Source organism: Marmota monax, unplaced genomic scaffold, assembly GCF_021218885.2.
Source record: "Marmota monax isolate L192 unplaced genomic scaffold, Marmota_monax_Labrador192_F-V1.1 WCK01_AAM20220418_F8-fsc00001, whole genome shotgun sequence".
Lineage (NCBI taxonomy): Eukaryota > Metazoa > Chordata > Mammalia > Rodentia > Sciuridae > Marmota > Marmota monax.
Window position 1 is genome coordinate 48,162,557 of NW_026693777.1, and position 8,696 is coordinate 48,171,252.

The 8,696-nt window shown below is 36.8% G+C and overlaps 1 non-coding gene across 1 annotated transcript; it reads left to right on the forward strand.

Moving 5' to 3' along the window:
* The first annotated feature begins 8,143 nt into the window (after positions 1–8,143).
* Positions 8,144–8,250, forward strand: LOC124104850 (U6 spliceosomal RNA). The gene has a single exon (XR_006855535.1). It is a non-coding gene; the product is annotated as a U6 spliceosomal RNA (small nuclear RNA).
* The last annotated feature ends 446 nt before the right edge of the window (positions 8,251–8,696 follow it).

The following is an 8,696-nucleotide window of genomic DNA, read 5'->3' on the forward strand; positions in this document are numbered from 1 at the left end:
TTGATCACAGGCAGACAAATTACAATCCAAACTATAGCTGAAATTTATGTATGATTGAAGTGATCAACCATATAACTTTTGCAAAAACTTGGCTTAAAAAAATTAATGATTTTGTACAGTGCATTTCCAAGATTATAGATGTGCTGTGACATTGTAGATTGAGTTTAGTGGATGGGGTGTCTGTGAAGGACTCTTATGGGGATATTTTCAGAAAACACTGCTAACACACTTATCGTACTCCTCACTTTTCCTGCTCCCTCACTCCCCAGCACACACACAGAGGAAAGAGATAGAGTCATGTATTTATCACCTTAATGCTAATGAGATATTCCCTAACAGGACAACTGAAGGTTTGCTGTGTGTCCCAAGTATTTGTAAGGTACACTAAATTAGTGTAGTTCCACTTGATGGCATTTTGGTCAGTGATGGACTACATATAGAAAAGTGGGCCCATAAAATTATAATCATACTGGAAAATTTCTACTGTCCAGGGATAGAGCTACTGTAATATCCTAGTACTATGCATTGCTCATGTGTTTGTGGCGATGCCGGTGTAAACAAACCTAGCACACTGCCACTTTTGTAAAATTATAGCACATGCATTTATGTGCAGCATGTAATATGAGATCTATGAAAAAATAACTGTTACTGGTTTCCATATTTACTATATTATGCTTTCACTATTATTTTGGAGTGTCCTCTTTGTACCTATATTTTAAAAAATTCCTGTAAAACAATGTGCCATGCTACACTGGCAGAAGCCTCATACTTTGCGTTCACAGTGTCTTAATTGCCTCAAGAGGCCAAATGAAATGATTGATTGATGCCATCTAGGTTTATGTAAGTGCAGCCTATGATGTTTGCACCAAGATGAAATTGTCTAAGTGATGCATTTCTCACCACGTATCTCCATTGTTAAGCAACAGGTAAGCATATTTTCCTCCTGCCTAGGAAATCTGCATAAGGAATGTTCTATCCAGCAGCTTTGATGGCAATGTGAAGGAGAATTGCTGATGTGCTCAACCTAGAGTTGACAGAGCTAATAATGAGTTAAATAACAGGTTTACTGGGGACTGAAGAAGGAGTAAGTGACCTCCAAAATAGAGTGCACTTGCCCAGGCTGAGGAAATTATAGGTGAGAAAACATCAGCAATGATGTGTGGGAGTGGTAGAGATTGATCTTCAAAGTCTCCATGAAAGTGGCAGACCAAAAAGGGAGCTCAAAACATCTCCGAGACTGGAGAGCAGAGAGCCAATTTATAATAGTAGTAGACAAAAAACACCAGCCCCTTAACTCTGTTCCCTCTTCTTGCTTCCTGTTACTTTGAGGGGGTTCAAAGCGGTGGCTGAACAGTGGGGGAGACAGTAAGCAAGAAAGGTGAAGCTGACCATAGCCCCTTCCTTGGGCTAACTGGATCCAGCCAGAGAACCTGAAAACAGACTTTACCTTCAATCAAGTTGGAAGCTTTGAAGATCATATGGGAATGGACATTTTTAATTAATAAATTAAACTGCTTCTGAAACAATTGATTGGGGCAAATACCTACCAGTGGCCAAAAAATATTGATGCAATCTAAGAGAAATGGAAGAAATATATTGTTTGAGACAATTTAAAGGGACTGTAGGAAACAGAAATAAAATTTCTTTTATGTTTAAACTCTGTAAGTCTTACTTATTTCCATTGGGTTTATGGCCTTGAGCAAGTTACTTAAATTCTCAATTCTTCACCTGCAAAACTAAGTTAACCATCTGAACTCCATAATATTGCTATAAAGATTAAAACATTTTTAGAAACTTATAAGAAGTATTACTATTTAAATTGTCTAATGCTCTGACTCATATAATAATTAAATAAAAGTACCTACTAGAAATTTTATAATTTATTTGGACTTTTCAATTATGGTCAAGATATATTTTACAGTGTTCCTTGGATTTGACTAAAGATACTGCATTCACACTGCTTGACAACACATATTGAGTGTCTACTTTCTGCAAGGTGAAATTTTAGTGAAAAACACCTGTAGAAAAAGGTGGGTTGGTGGTGGCCTGAGAGAATGAAGGTGTTTCTGAGAGACAGATTAAATAGCAGAATTCACTTACAGAGGAGAGGAATAGAAAGGAATCACATTGACTTTGGGTTCAGATGTGAGATGGTGCTAAGTTGCTTTTTCCCTTCTGAACCTATTTTATTTAGGAACACACTGTGGTTTAATTTTAAAAATAACCATTCCTTGGAATTGTTGATGTAATAAGGGAAAATAGAAACTTCTATTTAAATAGACCTGAACTGTCTTGTGAAAAAATTGTACAGATATAGTGTCAAATCATGTTTCAACTATAAAACAAGTTGAAATTATTTACTTCATTCAAGAAAAAATAAATATTATGTAAAATTTTATTTAAAGTTAAAAAGAATTGAATTAAAGTCAAATAGTATATTCAGAATGATGCTGCCCAGATATTTTTCAATTCATATTTATCTATAACTATTTTTAAATGAAAGGTACCACTGACATCATGAACTTTTGTTGTCTTTGAGTAAAAGCTACAATTTAAATATACATAACGTCTGCAAGCCTAATGCTTAATAGACTCTAGCCCAGTGTTTAGGACTGGTATGTAAATAGGTGTGGGAAATGTTTCTCAAAATCTAAACAAATCCATTAGAATGGGAGAAAGAAGAAAGACAAAAGGCAGAGAGCAAAAGAAAAGAAGATATTATGACTGGTAAGAAAAGCAGAAAGCACACAGCAAGGTCTGCTGAATTGTCTGGCAGTTTTCAATTATCCCAACCCTCAATCATCTTCAATATCCCATTCAATGATGCATTAAAATATTGCAATTAGCATTTTATTTCTTTGTGTTTATAATCATGACTCCTACACACAGTGACTCACACCTACACACACAAAATTCTTAACACAAAAAACTTGGTAGAGCTGTTCTTCCAACCTCTAGTTCTGAACACTGTGTTTTAGTGACTTGAGATATCAGTAGCATCAAAATTTGATATTGGAGAGGGCAGGGGATCTGAATAGATCTAACCTAGAGCCAGCTTTGCCCCTGCATCAAATGAGTCCTTTCCTGTTCACATCTCATGGAGGAGCAAATGTGTGAAAACAAAATAAACAAACCAACAACAACAATTCATATGCTAACAAATGGTGAGGCTTGATCCCTATGCTATTAATCCAAGCTGGATCTGAAAACAGTCTCTGTCACTTATTAACTATGTGAACTAGCAGAGTGTCAAAATTAATAGTAAAACAGTCTCTTGGGGATTTTGTTAAAATGTAGCTTCTAACTCTGGGTTTGTCGGAGGTTCTGAGATTCTTCATTTCTAACAAGCTCCCAGAGGATGCTCATGCTTCTGGTCCAAGGACCACACCCCTAGTTGCAAAGCCCTAGAACAAGCTACATAAGATTGCCAAGTTTCCTACACTTAAGAGAAAATAACTTTACTCCCTCTATGGTTGCTTTAAAGAAATGAATATGTTAATTCAGTTAGAGCTCTGGTATCTGTGGGCAATAGACCCTCAGATGAACATCTTTGATAATTCAGGCATCTCTCAAACATCTTTTCATCATCCCTAATGTTTTCCTTTGGGCGAGATTGCTAGAATCTAAATTTTCCCCTAGAGGAGAAGTTTTTAGAGTCAAGGTAACAATTCCTCTAAAATATTCCAAGTAACTATGATGAGAATATTGTAAATTCTCTGCTAGTATGAAAGAGTTAATTAAGGCAGAGTTTCATGCATTACTCAGGCCCTCACCTTGGGCCATTAGTAAAATGACCTTGAGGCAAGCAGCTGTCACATAGACAAAATGCCTTATAAGGCCTGAAATAATGACACCATATTGTATCACCTCCAAATCTGCATTTCAAAACCAGCAAAATGCAGCGGTCTGTCAGCCTGTCAGAATCCATTCAGCTCCAACCTAACTGTGTTTTTACGCTTTTCACCACAAATTTTAACAGTGACAAATGGAGGGATGGCTTCTTTAACCTAATGAAACTCACCATCTCCAAAAGAGTTCCCCTCTCATCTTAAATGTTTCCTAAAATAAGATGTACAATGTCAGTGTCACAGAGGATGTCACAGCTCATTTGTCATCTGACCTCACACCTCTGAGTCCCCAGGATGGGAAGAGAAGATCCTCTAAGGGGGTGAATCCTCAACACTTTGAAAGTGTGATTTCTTTCTAACTCTACTCCAGGTATTTTCAGCTTCTCCATTTCAAAGTAAATCTTTAACTACTGCATTAATAATCATGAAGGTGTATCTCCCATGAGAAATGAACAGATATGCATTTTGTCATGAGTCTGAATTCATTGGTTCCTCTTTAATATTAATGCCTCTAAATTTGTTTGTTGAGTGTCATTTTAGCATGCTTTTTTTTAAACTCAAGAAAGGCTATTAATAATATAATTCATGTACAAAATGTTTAATATTTAACACTATCTCCTATCTGCTCCCAATCTAATATATTAATATAGACACATCATTATGCTAAAGGAAATGCCTCATGATGTTAGAAAATGTTATGGACCCAAAGGAGCAATGTCTAGTTAATTACTAAAGAGTAATCTCCATCTGGTAGATTCTGTCTTCCCCGGCTTATTCTCTGATAGGTCTCCAGATGATCTCTGAAACAGGCTCCTTAAGCACGCAAAGGTTTCAGAGGTTATTAGGAGTAATTGTGTTGCACAACGGAGGGAATTTTGTTTAGCGTGATAGAAGCAGCGATGTCATTATTAGTTGATTAGTGTGAACAATCTTTGACAATATGTAGCACCAACTATGACTCCAACTGGTGGCAGCTCATTATTCTGATTGCTATTTGATTTGCAGTATTATCAACCACAAAGTGAGCGACATGGACTAGGGAAGAAAAGCAATAATTGAAGGACGTTTTTCCAAGCATATGCCAATGGGAGAAATGAGGTTTCATTGTTTGGGAAAATGAATCTGCATTAAGCAATTGAGATTTGGTGTTAGAGTGAGAGGTTAGAATTCTGATAAAATAATGCATAAAACTTACCATCATACCTCCTATCTTGAGAATATATATCACAGGACCAGATTTTTGTCAAATTAAGTAAGATATAGGTAAGCCACTGTGGTTGGCTTATAATATAGTACTTATTGAAGACAATTTTGATAGCAAAACAAGAATACAAGAAAAAGAGAATGTTGTAAGGAAGAGCAATTGCTGGGAGGGGCTTGGAGATGGGTACAAGGGGAGTCTCTGAGGATAGTAATGTATTAGGGTTTTTGTGAATGTTTTGTTTGAGCAACCAAAACGTTGTTTACAATGGATCTGATGACACCACATGATGCATATGACATTAAAATCACAGATGTAAGAAAAGAGCAAAAATATCTGGAATCTGCCAAGAAAAATTGCCCCTACAATGTTAAACAGGCAGGAAGACTTATTCAAGACTATGGCTGTAGAGGGACACAACTCAACTGTCCAGTAGACAGACTTGCTGAACCTGACTTTGGCCATGATGTGGCCTCTTTAGCATTCCAGAAGATCTGTGAAATGTGCCTACAAATATTCTAATAATAGGTTTAGGGAGGAAGGATTTTAAAGTGTTTTCAACTATAGTTTAGACAAAAGAACTAGAATAAAAAAAGACTTTAAAAAAATATAGTTCCAGATCAATACTGTCTTTCCTTTACAACTCTTCATTTTTATGCTGCTGTTTTCTTTGTCTTTTTTGCATGCTTCTTTGTTGCAGACTCTAGACATTATGGCCTTGTTCTACTGACACTAACAAGATGTTTTTGTGTGGAATTGGAGAAGATGGAGGGGAAAAAGAAAGCACAGCTGGGTCTCCTTCCCTTTTTAACACTATAAAAAAATAACAGAGAATAGAAATAAAACAGGCATAATTTTCAGTATCTGCAGGAAATTTATCATACAGTTTCATTAGTTTGAATTTCTAAAAGATTGAGGCATACTCAGTTGAGCATTCAGAGTAGAAATGGTGTTTTAGTTTGACTCTCCAGGATTTCAGGGTCACTTCAGTGGATTCCAGCCAAGCCTCTTTTCTCACTGGCCACTTTGGTTTGTCAGTATGAATTCTTTGCAATAGTAATAATGTGAAACCCTCCATTCTGCAGAGAAAGGTTATTGTTGTGCTCTTTGGGGGGGGGGGGGCTCTGCTTCCCTGACTTCTCTTTTTTTCATGGATCTTTGTTGTTCCCTGAGAGTCACACTCACCACCCGTTTATGTAACCTTATTGCTTAAATAGAAAATAGAGGTTGAAAAAGATTTGAAAAATCAACAGACAAGTAAATCTGCAAAAGGATGCTTGGTTTGGGCCCAGCATACCATTTACCAGCTGCAATCATGGCAGGACTTTATGTAGAAGGGCTTCATTATCAGGAAAAAAAAAATACTTAGTGCTTCATAGCTGGGAATTCAGACAGGTAAGGGAGTTAAAGTGTACATATTCCAGGGAAATAAAGACAGATGGAGGAAGGGAGCTGAGATAGAGTAGTCCCACAGTAGAACAACCTTTCAGCAAACCTTTGCCAAAAGACCAAGAAGCTCAAACACAGAAACTAGAAACTCTCTCTTTACTAGAGGTCATTGACTTGAATTTGAGGAGCTGTTACTTCCCTAAACATGGTCTTACCTTTTGAAAATTCAAAATTGATCAGAATCCCTATAATTTAATATTTCATCAAACACAGAGATTTGCATAGGTATAAGAAAATTTTATTTCTTGAGTGACTTCTTCCCAAACATAACACATGTATTAGCATCTTTACTACTGTTCATTTTTTTCAAATCCTCTTCACAATGATAGAGCCATCAAGTTCAAGTAAGTTTGAAGTATCAGCATGTGATCTCTAGCTGCCAGTTTTAAGGTGTTAAGCAATGCATTTAGCTTCTCTTCTTGTTTTAATATTTATTTTTTTAGTTAAAGGTGGACACAATGTCTTTATTTTATTTTTATGTGGTGCTGAAGCTACCTAGTGCCTCACACATGGTAGGTGAGTACTCTACATCTGAGCCACAACCCCAACTCTGCATTTAGCTTCTCTTTGGGCACTGGATTCATAGTGATAAAATTGAGCTAATAGTTATAAATAATTTGTTCATGAGATCAAAATTCATATAAGAAGCTGAGCCCAGGGCTTGGCATATAAAAAATGTTCTGTAAATGTAAGCAGTGGTGGTATTTGTTACCACTGTTACTACTAGTAGTGATTTTTAGCAGAATACTAAATCACTAAACCATTTTTGATGACATTATTTAGTGGAGATTTTAAAGGATCCAGAGAAAATCAAATACAAATTTAATCGCCAAATCAAATACAAATTCTATTGCCAGAGGTGAAGTATAATGGATTCTGGACCTAAAGTGAACAAGGATTAGATGAAATGAGGACAGGAAAAAGCTTGGAGTTGCCTCTCTGGAAATCACTAATCCACTTTTATGTTCTGAAGGACAAATTGATGCTTTCTAGAGGCAATTAGAACATAACTCAAAAGTAACTTCCAATAGGTTGTAGAGATCTGGGATTGGGGGACTTAAGGAGTGAAACAGCAATGAGGTAAAATAAATTTATAAATAAAAAGTAGGGATCATAAATTAAAACAAAAATCTAAAAAAATATTTCTAAGTTGCAACATTTTAGTATGATTTGCAAAGGGGCAGGGGAGAGCCACAACAGAGTATGTGGGTGGTCTATTTTCTATTTTGAGCCTTCTTACTGGCATATATTTTGAATAGCCAGAGTTCTCCTAACTTCAAAGATGCTGTATAGAATAAAAACCTGGTGAATTATTCTTCCTGGTGCCATATCTGAGTCTTCTATGGTCCTTCTATGAGTATATGTGTAGCGCAGCAATTTTTTTTTTCCTCTCTGCTAACATTTACCAAGATATACATCTCAAACATTTCTCTGAATTTGAGTCACTCAGGACTTTCATTAAAGTTCAGATTCATATCCAGTATGGGCAGGGCCTCAGACTTTGCATTTCAACAAGGTCCTTTCATGAGACAGAGGTGCTGCAAGTGTTGATCACCCTTGTAGCACTGTTTCATCTAGGAGACTGGCTGGCACAGAGAAAATACTCAATAACCATGGGCCCTGCCAGTGTAAGAATAAAGGCACAGTGCTCGCTTCGGCAGCACATATACTAAAATTGGAACGATACAGAGAAGATTAGCATGGCCCCTGCGCAAGGATGACACGCAAATTCGTGAAGCGTTCCATATTTTTGGATGTGGGGAAAAGGGTACACTTGTACATTGCTGGTGGGACTGCAGATTGGTGCAGCCAATTTGGAAAGCAGTATGGAGATTTCTTGGAAAGCTGGGAATGGAACCACCATTTGACCCAGCTATTCCCCTTCTTGGTCTATTCCCTAAAGACCTAAAAAGAGCATGCTACAGGGACACTGCTACATCGATGTTCATAGCAGCACAATTCACAATAGCAAGACTGTGGAACCAACCTAGATGCCCTTCAATAGACGAATGGATAAAAAAAAATGTGGCATTTATACACAATGGAGTATTACTCTGCATTAAAAAAATGACAAAATCATAGAATTTGCAGGGAAATGGATGGCATTAGAGCAGATTATGCTAAGTGAAGCTAGCCAATCCCTAAAAAACAAATGCCAAATGTCTTCTTTGATATAAGGAGAGTAACTAAGATCAGAG